Below are 16,172 nucleotides of genomic sequence, written 5' to 3'. Positions count from 1 at the left end.
ACTTGTGTTCATCCGCTTTTCCTTTTTTCGAGAATAAGGGAGGATGCGCGATCGATGAAGAAACGACGATAACGAAGACATTGATTTAATACTTTTGCGCAAGCTTCTCGTCTCTTCATTGATTTTATTACGATTATAAAAGAATATAGCAAGAAGCGTATACAAGTGCAAGGCGGCACAAGGAATGATCGTCAAAAGAGAATCTCGATACGCATCTGAGATAATCAGATACAGATCGAATAATGTATTTCTTGCTGTATTAATTATCATTTTAATAATGTCGAACTCTGTGAATCTCTGGTTTATTGCTCAAATTGCGCGTACATATAAAATTTATTTTTTAATGTCTTTAATAGTCGAATAGTCGCACACTTCCATTCAGTGAAAATCCGCATCTGTCCTGATTAAAACCGGGGAATCAATCGGATCGAGATAGCATCGAAATACGCATTTATCAATCAGACTCTGCGCGGGTCGAATTATACTAAAACGCGAACGATCGTCGTGACGCGTGATGAAATACGTACCAATCGCAATTTTCCGAAAATAGGGCGGCGGCGCACCCTCATTCCGTCGCGAATGCGCGCGATCGATCGATATTCAAATAATCTATTTGACGGACCCTTCTCGAAAGAGGAGACGAGAAAGGGATGATGGTGGTAATTCGGCGCGAGGATGACCGCCATACGTCACTTGACGAGAGGGACAAGTTTGTGGGGGTCCGGCAGGCTCCAGGGGCGACCACCTACTGCCCCCTGGGGGGTCGCAACTCACCCCTGAAACGACTGTATTCAGATAATCCCACCTTTCCTCTTTCCTTTCCTTTCCTTTCCTTCGTCGTATTTGTGCCCGGGACGACGACATTTCAATACATACTCTTGCCGGATAAACCGCCACAAATATGGACGGATATACGTGTCCACTGTGCGAAAAATAGTAGCTAGAGTAACGACCACGTAGCACATAGATAGTTCCCGAGTAAAAGGGATGATAAGGATTTCAGAGTCGTGACTTTCGTATTCGGACCAATGTACGTATTGAAAGATTAGTGAGTTTTATTTGTATGATAAATCTAGTTGAGACCAATATATGTATATAATATATGTATATAATATACATATATATATATATATACTCTTTCCTTTATTCTTCAAGGGGCGTGCACATAAGCATTTAATTATCTGACAATGAGAAAAAATGTCCTCGCATATAAATTGTTTATATACAGAATGTCTCGATTTTTCCTTGCCTTAAAAATATCAAAGTATCAATTTCCGAGATAAAAGCAATCAAATAAAAAAAAGACTTCAATTGAATAAAACTTTAATCTAAGATTTAATTACAAAGATATATAATATTAATAATTGCAAAGTTGCACAAGAGATAATAATTTTCATCAATATTCTTTCTAAAAAAAAAATTAACTTTGAATCAACTAAACAAATAATTTATCGTTAATATTTGGTGATTATGAGACACCATGTATATCTGTCGCTTGTTGGCGACTCACACGCAATTCTAGATATCCAGGTCGATGCAAAATTAAACAATGCGAGTTCCTTGACGAGACCAATTCATTATCGAGCGAAGGACTGCCTCTAGAAAGTAGTACGCGCTTACATTAAATATGAAGAGCGACCTCGCGCGAATATCCAGCTAGAGTTTGTCTCGTGCCGAGGCTCCTCTTTTCCTCGTGCACAAATGCAATAATGCCCCGGGCAATCTTTCTTGCAGTTTCGTAAAAAAGGTATCACGGGAGAAGAGTATCGCGCGATGCATAATTCATCAATAGCGATCGATCGATCGATCCATTGTTGGTTCGATATTGAAGAATATCGATGATATAATCCTATCACAGCGACACGAAGCGCGTTTTTATTCTTTCAACAACGATTATACCTTCATGTGTGTGTGTACAATATAAAAAATATAGATTTTCTTATCTTAATGTGTGGAGATCAACTCGTGTGCCTTCGCGCGACTCTTTTATACCGATACGAAAGTCTCGCAAAATTCTCCTTTAATGGTAAACGTCAGCAGGTACGACAATTTATCAAAATGAAATACCGACTGTCGAAGAGCCGCCCGCCGCCTTTAAATAGGAATGAACGGGGATAAGTACGATGCACCTTCGCCTCGTTCGGCGACTCTCCGGAGGACCATAAAGAAGTTACGGTTTGCACATGCACCTTTTTTTTTTTATCTCATTGCACGTATCACGCGAACGAGTGTAGTCCTATGTACTCGCGCTTTCTCCTTTCTTCTCTATTTCACTTCATGTCGAAAGATGTAAATTACATCTAGTATTCATATATTAATTACGGATAATTTCTATCCACTTTGATCTAGCACCATTTTGTTATATTTTAATTAACACTTGAATATTTCAATCCATATTTGCTGTGTAATTAAACTTCTCATAAAATTTATACCTTATTTGCTTTTAGAAAATTCGCTCCGGGAAAGAAATAAAATACATGTCTTTCCCTTTCTCTCCGATTTCTCGAGCGATCAATGCCGTTCCACGCGACCAACGGCTGCGTCGTCGGCCGAGATTTCCGTGGCCGGGCATCAATTCTGGAGTACGTCACGGAGTATTGTCGGCGCTCACTTTTTCACTTATTAATTCGACACGTCCGCGCCGGAGACCGAAAAATCGCGTGTCTGCGGCTACCACATTCCGAATATTCCCTGCACCTCGGTATTCATAAAGGGCACAGAGACAGCCTTATATACGTAGTCGTACAAGCGCGGTGCTTTTCGTGCGCGCGTATCCATCAAGAGCGATCCCATTCAGCGCGATATAACACACGTGACACCTGTAACCGATAACTCGAATACCGCGGACAGGTGCCCGTTCGATGCGAGGCCGCGAAGACAGAAGCGTGTCGAGCCCGTTATTATCCTGCGATTACGATCTCGTTTCGCAAGAGGCCGATTATCGATCGGATGGATCTTTTTCCTTCCCTTCAGCGCGACCGATTAGCCGGTGTATACTGGCTAATTCGTAAAATGTGATGGAATAAATAAGCTCACTTACCGCGAGTAGAATTTATAAACATGTGTGTGAAGAAAATTTTGTATAAATTGCACTTTGCTTAAATAAAATTTCAAAGCCTTCGAATCAATTTATCAGATAATTTGAGGGATTCGTCGATATAAGATCGCGATGCATTCTCGAGTGAGTCGATTAATAAAACTCGATCAATCCGGCGCGTGGCCGTATACGTTGCCGCGGACGGAAACGAGATTTTAATATTTAAGTCCGCGGGGCACGATACAATAAGTATAATAAGCATAGAAGAGCGACCGCCGGCCAGCGGTTGCAAGAGATGGTTGCAATATTAATGCTGACATTTCAGTGCTTTGCGGTAGTTTAACCGCACTCCGGCCCCTCGCTTTAATGGATGCGGCTTTCCGACAGGGACGCTGCGCACGATTTTGCCAATCTTGTCATGTATAGTTTTATATATTCATATATATACATACGCACAATATTATAACGACTAATTCTGAAAATACAATAAAATAAAAATTTATTTTTTAATTAAACGCACATTGCGTGCTTCAGAATAAATTATTTATCAATCGGAGACTTAAATCTCTTATAACGTCTGCAATTATTCATGCCGAAGCAATAACAATGCACTTGAATATCACAAAGTAAACTAAATTTTTTCGAATGATATATATACAATAATATATGTTATATATGCAACAGAATGCAAGAACAATTCTTAACATACTTGTAATAAAATCACGTTTACATCTACTTCTATATGTAATCGATACTCGAGTATGAAATTCCGTCTGATAAAGATACACCGAACGAGTGCAATATTTAATACAATCTGCTCGTCCGACGTTTCCTATGATTCGTACATTCGCGAACGATATGACGCGAAGTGACGAAAAAGGATAGCGAGGAATGATCCATTTGCGTGATAGAGTTGCGCGACGCGGATTCTTCGCGACGCGACGCGTCCCTGCCCGTGCAATGCTTGATTTTTCCATATTTCCCGTCCCTCTCCGCCACGCGAGCGACCATGAATACGAGATGCCGGCACCTGGATACATCTAGTTCTCGCGCGTGGCGGCATTCCGGCCCTCTCATCAATTTTTGAGAACCCGCGCTCGGACGATATATATGCACCGCCACCCCGACGCCGATAACCGATATGGAAACCACGTTCCGGTCGACCGACGCGAACCAACGGTCGGCCACCACGGAAAATCATACGCCGTCCTGCAACGCGCGTGAATAGTGATGAGAAATCGCAGCCAAGTACTCACGCCGAAAGCCGATTGGACGACTATACGATGCCCGCACGTGATCCTAAGATCTTCGATTCAGCACCGTTATTCCGAGAGAGAGAGAGAGAGAGAGAGAGAGAGAGAGAGGTGTATGGTTGGACAACGAATATTCTTAACACGAAGCTATATGCATCGGCGCGGAAATACGCCGCGATTGGAACATCGATTTTTGGAAAGTCGACATTTGCGGATACTCGAGTGTTTACAATGCTGGAGGGAAGAAGAAAGGCTTGTCAGAAATTTTTCATCGCTTAAGGAGATCTTGCAACAATTTACAAAAACGCGCAATTACATAACTACCAACTTCCATAACATTCAATCGCGAGAATAATTTTTACGGGCGTTCTAAAAAAATCCACATGTTAGATGAGACTTTAAATTCGAAACTTTTCAAGTGGAAAAGAAAAGAAACTGGCTAGGAACGTTGCAGAAAAGGGAGAGAAATAGAGAGAGAGAGAGAGAGAGAGAGAGAGAGAGGGAGAGGGAGAGGGAGAAAGAAAAAAAGAAAGAAAGACGAGAAGAAAGTTCGCGTACGCGAGCCGAGACTTTTTCCAATTACAAACGGCGCCATTCGCGAGCTGGTCGGCGGCGATTATTTTTGAAACAAGAATATTTCTCTCCGCCCCCGGGATATAATGAGGAAGCGGGAGGCACGGTCGGAGGGCGCGATAATGGCGGCCGTTATGAAGAAATCAACCCACCCCGGCGCGCAGCCACCCCCGTCTCACCCCGCCAGGCGAGCCACGCTGGTAACCCACTTGATCTTCCGTTTCCATAGCGACCGCCTTGTCCAACGAACCCCCGCCGACTCGAACCGGCGGGGGTGGTAGTGGCGATGGTAGTGGTGGTGGTTGCGAGCCTTCTCTCTTATTATGAGAGTTGCTCCACCCGGGCGGAAGGGTTGGGATGCCGCTCTCTTTCTCTCTCTCCTCTTTTTGGCCCCCTTCAGCGGCCGAGCACTTTCAGAACGCACATTTAATGATAACTCGATAAGTCGAAAGCAGGAGGCGTTAAAAACGAACAAAGTTATGCGAGACCTTTAAACGCCGATGTCCTTTATTCGCAGTTTGCACTTATTGTCAGTTTTAAAAGAATTTCAGAAATATAAAATTTTTTTAAGATTTGAGACACATCGAAGCAATTTTTCTCTGATGGAAGACTAAATCTTTGCATTAACACAGAAATAAAGAAATATTCTTTTCAATCGCGTAATTCAATTTACTGTGTACAATAAAAAATCGTTAGATTCTCTCTAATGAGAGAGACACCAAGTACATATTTATTCTTATCACACGTATGATATAATATAAAAATGTAATAATTTCTATATCTATTGTGCGAGTATGCAAGAAATAAATAGTTTTAATAAATACTGGCGTAATCAAAGAGTAAGATATGTACATTTCACCGGCCAATCATATTTTCGCATAGCGGACAACAGCGTTTTTCTCTCCCCTCTTTCTTCTCCGATTACTATCCACGAGCTTTATTTCGAGCACGATAATAATTTCGCATGAAATAATTACGCTTTCTTTCGAGGCATTTCCGGGAATCCGCGTCAGCCTCCGATGCAGTCTCCGATATTTGGGCGTCTTGAATGCCATGCGGACATCGTGTGCATCGAATGCATTTTTCCTAGGATTAAAACACTTCAATTAGAGCGGGGCCATTTGGATAAATTGACACTAATTTTCAATTTTCTTTCTTAGATTGTTAAATCGTCACTCTAAACAAAGTATAAACATTCAAAAATCACTTCTTATCGCATCAAACGAACAATATAACGTTGCAGTTAATAATGCATGCGTTAAGTCTTAATAGTAAGTAAAAAATGCCTCGCTATCCAAATTGCCTCACCCTATATATTATATAATGAATGTCCGACAAATTAAATCGGTCCATGCGATAATCAAATGCACTTCTCGATCGAAAGAAAGAAACTGATAGATTTCGAAATAACTGCCGTCAGTAAGAAAGGGGTTAGCGGAAGGGCGCTGCAATTGCGCCCTAGGCAGATGATGGACGGTGATGCATACGGGGTGTCGCGAATAAACGAGGCGCGTATAGACGAAGGAGGTGGAAGAGAGGATGATCGCGCACGCGGGAGAGAAGAATGATTTGAAATTGATGAGTCCGTCGCGACTTGGAAGAGTTGGGGATCGCGTGCCACACCTCGAATGCATAAAGGACCTCCACGACCCCTTTTTTATCGCGCTTCAACCCCCGAACCGCCCCTCCATGCGTGTTGTTTTGTTGCGCATGATGGCGCACCAGAATGATGCACACATTCGTGAATCAGATTCATCAAGAAGATAAATCAAGGAGCTAAATCGTTAGATAATTGAATTTCTGTGTCAATTCGGATTTGAATTTTTGTATTTTATAATTTTGACCGCGTCTCAACAAGTGGAGTCATTTTGATAAAATTTTCCGCGCAAAATTGTGACGGCAACAATAATCGATTCGCATGCGGCGCACTATTTTACACGTACCTTACTCTTTTACCATCTTTTCGTTCAAATTACCGTGATAGTACGCAGAGACGCAGACACGTACACGGGGCAGTGCCGGTTTCGTTGCGCGTCCGTTGGAGAACGAGGAGCCATTAACAGGGACTACTAACATGTCGCCCATGGGGGTGGTTTTTCATGAATCCGAGGGAGGAGTATAGACTGTATTCTGCGCAGAGGAAAGGAGAGAGAAAGTGCTTCACGCGGCGAAGTAATGGAGCCGACCTATTCCTCCGAGAAAAATTCCTCGGCTAGGACAAGGACGACGAAATATTCGAAGCATCGAGAATGGCAAAAGAAGATCGTTTGAGCAAAAAATCGATTCCGCGACAGATTTATTCGCGAGATAAAAAATTTCATTCGGCTCATTATCGCGATGATTAAATATATACAAAGTCGTTTAAGCATTTTTCATAATATTCTTTTTTTTTTATTCCCATGATATATGTCAAAAATTTTGATTTCTTTCTTCACTTTTATCTTTATTTAAATAAAGGAAGAAAACGAGTATATTATACTTGAAACGCTAATTCAAATCTTTTGAAATTATATACACCACGTTACTAATCTCCGTCTGTTATGCAGACTCAAGACGATTCAATGTCACGGTATTCTGATAGCAGCTGTAAAATGCCGTAAATTGTGGCAGATTGTGATTAACGAGTTTTAAATTAAATCTCGGGGCATACGCTAATATCGAAAGTGCGATCCGTCTGTACTAACATGCCGGTGCGTCTGCTTCTGTCTTCTTTAAAGAATATTCGTCTTATTCAAAAAATCTGCTCAATAACGTGGTGACGATACAAATGTTCATATATTTATATATATAACGTCGATCTTAACATAATCATCAATGTACTTGTCAAATACATAGAATGAAATTATAATAATTAAAGAAAATTAATTAAGCAGTCGAAATAGAAGTGAATCGATGCGATAAACATCAAAATAAACTAAAACGTCGAGCAATAAAACAATGTCTCCGTCATCGACAAATATCCTGCGTTTCATCGACTTTCGCTGAACGACGATGTTGCGTTTGTCTCATAATCGAATGAATCGATCGATTCGTGTTCGAACGATTTTAATTAATGGACATGGCGTGTCGATTAAATGGACGATTCGCACGGATGAAATATTCATCGAATGCAAAACACACGCGTGTATAAACCACTTAAAAAAAAAAAATAATAATAGCGACGGAAATTTGCCTTAATTGGCACAATAGCCAACCCGCGCGCTGGCGCGGTGCGGGTGGTAAGCTCCCATATATACAATCCTGACAATTAAGCGCGACATGCGGGAGATCCTGTGTGCGTATACAAGCCTATCTCGCGACTGTTGCTCATAATTACGCGTTAATTAGAGAGGTTTGTCGGCAATTAACATCTTGAATATTATCGCGTCGCCGCGCGATATCGGCCGGTATCGCCGCCGTTACTCTTTGATCTGCCGGATACTCGCTTTGGCGCCATTTCTCCCGAGGACAAAGGTTTTTAACCCTCCCTGCCTCTTCTGTAGATCTAGTATCAAGGCAGATTCTTTCGAGTCTACTTTGTACAGCGCAGTTACAGAAATAATTCACACTGTTCTAATTAATGTGTCGTAATTAATTTAGCTTTTAGCTCGATCCTTGGCTTATTATTATCATCATTGGAACTGTATATTTATTTAAATAAAAGTATATTTATCTTCCGAGCAATTTTTCTTTATCCACTCTCTTATTTTAGAATAATGAGTATTCGTCACTCTCTTTCTCTCTCTCTCTCTCTCATTGATGAAACTTTAAGACACACAGTTCGGTTTAAAATAAAATTTAGAATAAAATAAAAATATTGCGTAATATATATCTTTAGTTTAATTAGAACATACAAATAGATGACATTTAGATAATCTCATAAACAAAAGCTGGTCGCGCGTACATCATTGATTCTCAAAGCCGATGCCCGTAACTCGCTCGAGCACCACCTTCTCTCGCTTGAGGCACATAGGCAGGAGGATATCTCAAAGTTTCCGATCCAGAAGAGCCTTAAGTCTCGGTCGTTAATTGTTCCATCGACCGGAAATCCGCGCGCGTGGGAGCTCGCCCCCCCCCCCCTCCCTCCACTTCGGCTCGGGCGCGCGCGCGCGTGTGGCAACAAAAGAAATCGAATATCCCGTCGTCGTTTCTCTCGCCTGTCTCTCCCTTTTCCGCCCGCGTCTCGTCTATTTCTCGCCCCATTCCTCCCTATTCCCCGACCGAGATATAATTTCCCGGGGCAAGAAGTTTCTAATGATGGAAAATTTAATATATATCGCTTCGAGAGCCGGCGATTCCGCCGGCGTTCTCTCCATACACGAGCAGCTTTTCTTGTAATTAAGTTATATATTAACCAAGGACGAGCGTGGGCGTAGCACGACGGAGATGGTTCTTTCGGAGATGGTCGGAAATCTGGATTGGGGTAGGAAGAGTGGCGGGGAGTGTGGTTTCGCTCTCCTCGCAAGAATGGAAAACAATAAGAAAGGCTCGCGCTAATCCGCACCATACATTACATCGGAGAGTTTCTGTTTCTGGCGCCAACCAAAAGCTGTATGGCGTGTACGACTCTGCCTCGAAAAACAGAATTCTGCGATATGTGTATCGCGTAAAGGAGTTTGTGGTACCTTCCGTATCGTCTTCGGCGAGATTAAGATTTTGCTACAATATCCGCGGCGTGGGAAAGAATAACGAGTACCATATAATAATTAAGAAGAGCCTGGAAAAACGGCCAGTTTAGAAAACTGTAATTCCAAAAAAGCCACGTGTTGCCTACACCATGACAAATTACAGTGCGAATACCACAACTGTAGCGTGGTTTGCGACACCGCGGGGTGTAAAGCAACGGCGAGCCCTACAGTGAAAAGAGAAGACGTAAGGGAGTGATGGGCCATCCTTAAATTCCATCACGGCCGGATACGTATCGTGCGGCTCTTATCGTGTGTTTTTCCCAAACAACATCGTGCGATCGCACACAATGATATGTAATAAGATACGCGTACGTGCAGTGCGAGACACTTGTGTTCCCTACTACGGTGAAAATATCCGAGAGGAAAAGAAAATCATTATGTAATAAAGATCAATTTTTTTCATCGGAACTTTTATTCAGACATCGTATGCGACAATTTTCTTGTCACACTCGCGCCGATTAAACGATTCGTTCGCCACGAACAATCGCGATTCAACCGAGATATCTCGTTAAATTTAATAATATTATATAATATAATGTTTGTTTTATAATGTAATAATTTATAATATTTATAATATTTAATTTATAATATTTAGTTGCAAATATACATGTATATATCTCAAATAAAAATTTATTATCATTTAATATCAACAATTAAAATATTTCATGATTGCTTTCCAATATTTCAAAAAAAAAAAAAAGAAAAAAAAAAGAGTACAGTTTACTGTAAAAGTCTTGAAAATATTGCCTATTTGTGAAAAAATTGTCATCCTATTAATTTCCATTGGTCGATAGCATAACACATCGGGACATAACATCTCGCGATAATACCGAGGAAATATCGCTCGAAAAACGGAAGGGCGAAATAGAGGTTCAGAGGAGAGCAGAGGAATGGATAGAGCCGCGAATGGAATTGGTCGATAATTATCGTAGCGTGCAAATATCGATAATAACCCGACGTGAAAGAGGAAAACGGGAGGAGGGCGAAGGGTAAGACGCGGTGGGCTGGGCTCTCCGCGCCTGGAAAGGAACAACTCAATTGCGCGAAATCGAGTTAGGTACTAGCGCGCCGGCGGGGATGTAATTAATTAATTCGAGAACGCCATCTTGCTACTGACGGCCGAACGGAGAAATATTATTTTCAGAGTGCGGGACGCTTGGCGAAGCGGAAAGACAGGCAGAAAATTAAACGGTCCCAGGTACCTCTTAATCCGTATCTTTGCAGAAAATTGCTCGCCATAATTCATTCTTTTCGCGACGAGAACATTAGATTCTCGATATGTGCTTTTTTTCTTAATCTTTTTATGCTTGGCAACAACTTGTCGATAAAACTTATTCAATGTCTTAGATGCGGTGCATGAAAAAGTTTATTCTTACTTTGTGTGAGTATGTGTGTACTACCTTTGTAACTAACTACCTGTCCGAAGCATACAGAGAGAATATAGTCTTTCGTTAACGAGGAGTTCAACTCATAACGCTTAATTAAGGTGCTCTACAAAGTAAGAACGAGAGCCGGAGAAGCGAGAGGAGAGCCGGAGGCAATCGGGCCCCGATCGTGACCGGCCCAGGGGCAGGAACGCGTTCAGATCCGCTGATAACAATCTGATAAACCGCCCTCCCAAGATCGCGAGCAGACTACGTGCGCCATAAAGAAAAAGAACTTCGCAAACTTCGCACGGTGCTACGAATAAATTTTGAAGCCAAATTAACTTCGACCTTATTAAAAGAGTTTTTATATAATAATATGAACGTTTTTTTGAATAAATAAAAAAAAATTATTCATAGAAATGTTTGCATGTATACAATATATATATGTAAGCTTATCAATATTAAAAAAATCAATTGCAAAGAATAATATATTGGTCAATTTAAATAAAATATCTTAATTAAATAACCTTTTCCAATTATGAAATAGTTCATATATCAAAAATTTTAAATAAAAAACAAAGTATTATTTATAAAGTAGAAAATATGTACGTTTGTATATATTATAGAATTCCTAAAACTTTTTCAAGCCGCATGCTCCAATATTTAATTTTATAATCTCTTTGCGCTTAGGAATCGATAGATGCACGAAAAATCCGCTGATAATATTGTATAAAGTATGATATTCGAAAAATCGAGTAAACTTTAAATTTCTTATGACGGCTCAATTCCTTGGTAAAGTGATCTACGTCTATATTTTTCATCTGTTACGAAAAGCTCGAAATTAAATCAAGTAAGTGTATGTGACACAATGGAGGATGAAACGAAGAATATTTTTGAAAGGCACTATCGCAAGAGCCGATCTCGTCGACGAGAGCGACGAGAACTCGAATAATTCAAGTGCATCTACAGATTATCCGGAGCGAATGGGGGACGACCAGAGTTCGAAGCAACAGAAAACGTAGGGAAGCCATACGTTTAAAATAGCGAGATCGTCCCCCCCCCCCACAACCTAAAAGCAACCCCAATTGCCGCACGCTGCTCTAATCATAGAAAGGGGGTTGGTTTTGCATTTTAAATCGTGCTTGCGCAACTATTGACCGCGTAACGATACCTACCACAGGATTAAGCTCTTAATATCTTAGTCTAAAAGAGTATTAAAACTATTTGTAGTATAATTTCAGGCTGAATCGCGTGCATATTATTATTTTTCCGAATAAAGCACATTATCGTAAATATATATTAGATTATAAACGAAACGTAATGCGACAAAATTTTGGCGAGTCGGAGGACCAATAAGAATGGAACTTGTATAATACAATATATGCTTACACTGAGAATACATGCGAAACCGATGTCGCATGGCGAGAACAGGGAAAGAAATGATGGCAGTTAAAGACGATTCGAAGCATGCCATAATGTGGGCACCGGGGTTGAATTCTAAAAATTTTTTTATAGTTATGTTAGAATTTTGTGTGAGAAGAGACGATCATGGCTAATTTAGAACGACACATGCGGGAGAGGCAATTTTTTTCGTTAAAATTCATCGAAACCAGCGAAACAGTTTGAATTATGCTGGTAGCATTGCTCAGTATAATTGACATGGAAATTAATTGACTTGAGAAACTAACGTGAGCCGATAATTTATCTTATGTCTAAAGATTTTTTAGAAGTTAAAAAAAAAAAACAATGCAAAATTTTATATAAAGTTTAGAAATAATTGTATGATATATTCTATAAAACAAAATGCTTATTAATAAGTTTAAGAGAGAGATAATTTTAATATTAAAATGACAAATTTCAATTTAAATAAATTCTACTTTAAATGAATGTAAAAACATGTCGACAGAGCAATCAGATAAATTTTTCAAATATAATATTTAAATATTACATTTTTTTTAGAGATATTAATATATACTTTTTTATAATTAAAAATATCCTTACTATTTATCCTGAAGAATGATTTTCCTTCGCCGTACATTCTCTTCTTTAATCGAAATCCAAAGCGGAAAAACCTCTTCTCTGATGTCAATAGAAAGCTTTTCAAGTTTCCCTTTTTGGAATTTGCAACAACACTTGCCCTGTCCCTCACCCGTCTCACTTGTTTATCGTACAATCAAGGGCCATTCGCTTATAGACTTAGTGATCAAATTTCTTTATAATATTTGAGAAATGAACTTTTTCGCGTAGTGTTATTTAAGTTAGATAGAATGATTCAATTATTTTATGAAGAAATAAAAAGAATCGATGAGTCTCATATTATGAAGTATCTTTATAAATACGAGTACATAGGACGACATTAGTGCTGATAATTATATATAACTAATTAATGCACATTCCCGATCGAGTATTCGGATTTGTTAACGTGAAAAATGTAAAATAATAATATCGATTATTCAATCAACTTTTTACCTGGCTATCAGATTAAGAAAAACGAGAAAAATATATTTCGCGTAAATTAACACCTTGTTCGTTTAATGACACTTAAGACTGAACAATATTTTTAAGATTAATTAATCCTACGAATTAATCCTGGAATATTCGTGTACCTCTTAATTAATGCTCGTTAAACACAAATTTGCGACAGCAGAACAGTATTACTTTCTTTTGTTTTTAAATAAGGAAGCCTCGAGTTAACTTGCCGGAGGCAACTTTACTACTGGGGTATACCAAGAGTAGCCCGATCGGTCAGCATTGCCCCTCCTTCCTCTCATCTGGTCTGCAGAGTCCACCCCCGTAGATCCTCAATAGTGCGAAAAAGAGAGAAAGAGAAAGAGAGTGAGAAAATGCGGGAAGAAGATAGAGAGACATGGATCCCCTACGTGCTTCCCAAACTCTCGCCTTCTTCCTGCTCGTGCAGCCAAGGGTACATACATTATCCACCCCTGATCCCCGATCCCGCTCAACCAACGTTTCGAGAGATACCTCACTGAATTATAGAAACGTCTCCCCTATCTCTCTCTCCTTTGATGGCGTACATCGACAGACGCGAGTTTTTAATTTTACTGACCAGTAATTTGCAAAATTATTTTGAAAATATTTCTTTGTATGAAGTACAACAATTAGATCAATATTTCTCACACATATTTTTTTTAAAGAATAATTTTATGACGTAATTTTTTTCTGTCTTTTCACAAAAAATTCTGCTTGTTTATTTAATAAATTGTAAGTTGAAAAAATTAAAATAGTTAAATTTCACAATTGTAACAATTTTTAACTATTTATTTTAAATAGGATATTTCACATAATTCATAATTATTTTAATAAAAAAAATCTCTCTAATCTCGTCGTTAGTAACGTACTTTGTTCTATAAATTACATAGTTTCGTAATATTAGTGAAATAATATTAATAAGTTACTTTTCAATTTTAAATAATGTTCACACGATATGCGATATTTTAATGTACAAAGATGCCTACTCTTTTTTATATATTCTGGAAAATTTCTAACGTAAAAAAAAAATAGAAAAAAAAGAAAGAATGCCTTGTACAATAAAATGCAGTTACTCCGATATTTTGGTCCTTTCGACTAGATAAAAGAAAAATATCCGTTAAAAAAAATTACGTCATAAAAATACATGATTTCCGGTAAAAAATTATGCCATAAATGTATAACATAATTCTTAAAAATAATATACTTCTACACGAAGTAGAAAGCCTAAAAATATACAATATATGCTATAAATTATTCCATTATTCAAAAATCAGTGTAATTTACTCAAAAATTTATGATTGCAAATATAAAAATCAAAGAATAAGCATTTAAAAAAAAAATAAATAAATAAATAAAAAGAAATATTTTCTTTCTCGATATAATAGGTATAAATTTCAGAAACAATAGAAAAGGGATTTTCTTTATGTACATATATATCTCTCTCTTAAGAACATATTGTCACCTTGTGTTGTGTGCAGCATGAAATTTCACTACTTATATTATATGACAAATAACTTAACATCGCCATAATTGTCTGTTTCAAATCAAACATAACATCGAACACTTAAAATAACTCCCCTCCGACTTACACGCTCGTAATAATAATTGCGAATGTCGATTGAGCAATTGCGATGGAATTGGCTTTATCGTGGGTTACAATATAAATAAAAAGCCTGCCTGCAAAAGAAGCGAAACGTCGGCGCTCAATTACTTTTATACTCGGATCGATCTGCAGATTATCTAATTCGGTTAATTAATCAATTGTCTTAATTAATGCCGCCCGGGTTTGATAATACGAATACGCAGAGGCGCCTGTCTTTATCGTTCTCGATGCGCCGCCTGAATATAATTGAGTTTGTTATTGATTGGTCGAATGGTTTCCTCTACGGCTCTGATCGTTATTAATTTGTCGTTTCCAGTTTTTCCGAGACATAAAAAGTTTTCCAACCCACATTATATAATTTAAAGAATTAAAATATACACATTTTATATATAATATATTTTATGTATATTTATGTAATAATATATTTTATATACATGTCATATATTTTAATTAATTTTCTCTTTCTAATTAAATAAAATTATATATTGCGATAATTAAGAATTAATTATTTCTTAATCTGATTGAAGCTGGTCGTTGAAACGAATATTATTTAAGATGTATTATGACATAAATTCGATAGTTTGAGATTTTTCTCAAACGAGTTTTGAACTATGTAGCAGAGTACATTATTATATGTACAACGGGAAATAGTACGAAGGAAATAACTCCGGCGAGGAGAATGTATGTATATACATTCTGCGGAGGACGGGAGAAAGAGAAAAGAGATGCAGAACGAGGGAGAATTGTATAAACAGGGAAACAGATGCAGCCGGCCCCGATGGAGCCTACAATCTGCCCCAAACGTGAACCTTCGGTCAATGATGGATCGTTCTTGTTGACGCGCACGACTTGCAAATTCTTGCTCTGTTTCGAAATAGTAAATAAACATCGTTGAATATTTTATCGCCAAAACAAAATTCTTATGAAAATCCGTGTAAGCGTGGCGAAATTTCGGAAGGGATAAGTGACAGATCCAATTTTTCTTGCGTGAATATACTATAAAAGCAAGCAAAAGAGTTACGGGATAATCGCGTACATATAACGGCGCGCGCGCGTGGAAAATAATTGATCCGAGAAAATATATCTGCGTATATCGCGTACAGAGGGTAAAAGATATCGCTCCACCAATGCACCGTATATTATACGTTACGATGAGTATAATAATTAAACGCCCATCCCTCA

At 38.6% G+C, this 16,172-nt stretch overlaps 1 protein-coding gene across 4 annotated transcripts in view; it reads right to left on the bottom strand.

Moving 5' to 3' along the window:
• Positions 1–16,172, bottom strand: part of LOC138937718 (uncharacterized) — a 120,822-nt gene that overhangs the window by 27,407 nt on the left and 77,243 nt on the right. The window lies entirely within an intron of this gene.

This window comes from Polyergus mexicanus, unplaced genomic scaffold, assembly GCF_030449975.1.
Source record: "Polyergus mexicanus isolate NDT 795.1 unplaced genomic scaffold, iyPolMexi1.0 SCAF_11, whole genome shotgun sequence".
NCBI classification, from domain to species: domain Eukaryota; kingdom Metazoa; phylum Arthropoda; class Insecta; order Hymenoptera; family Formicidae; genus Polyergus; species Polyergus mexicanus.
Note: the sequence above shows the minus strand (reverse complement) of the source record. Positions and strands in the feature narration are given on the sequence as shown.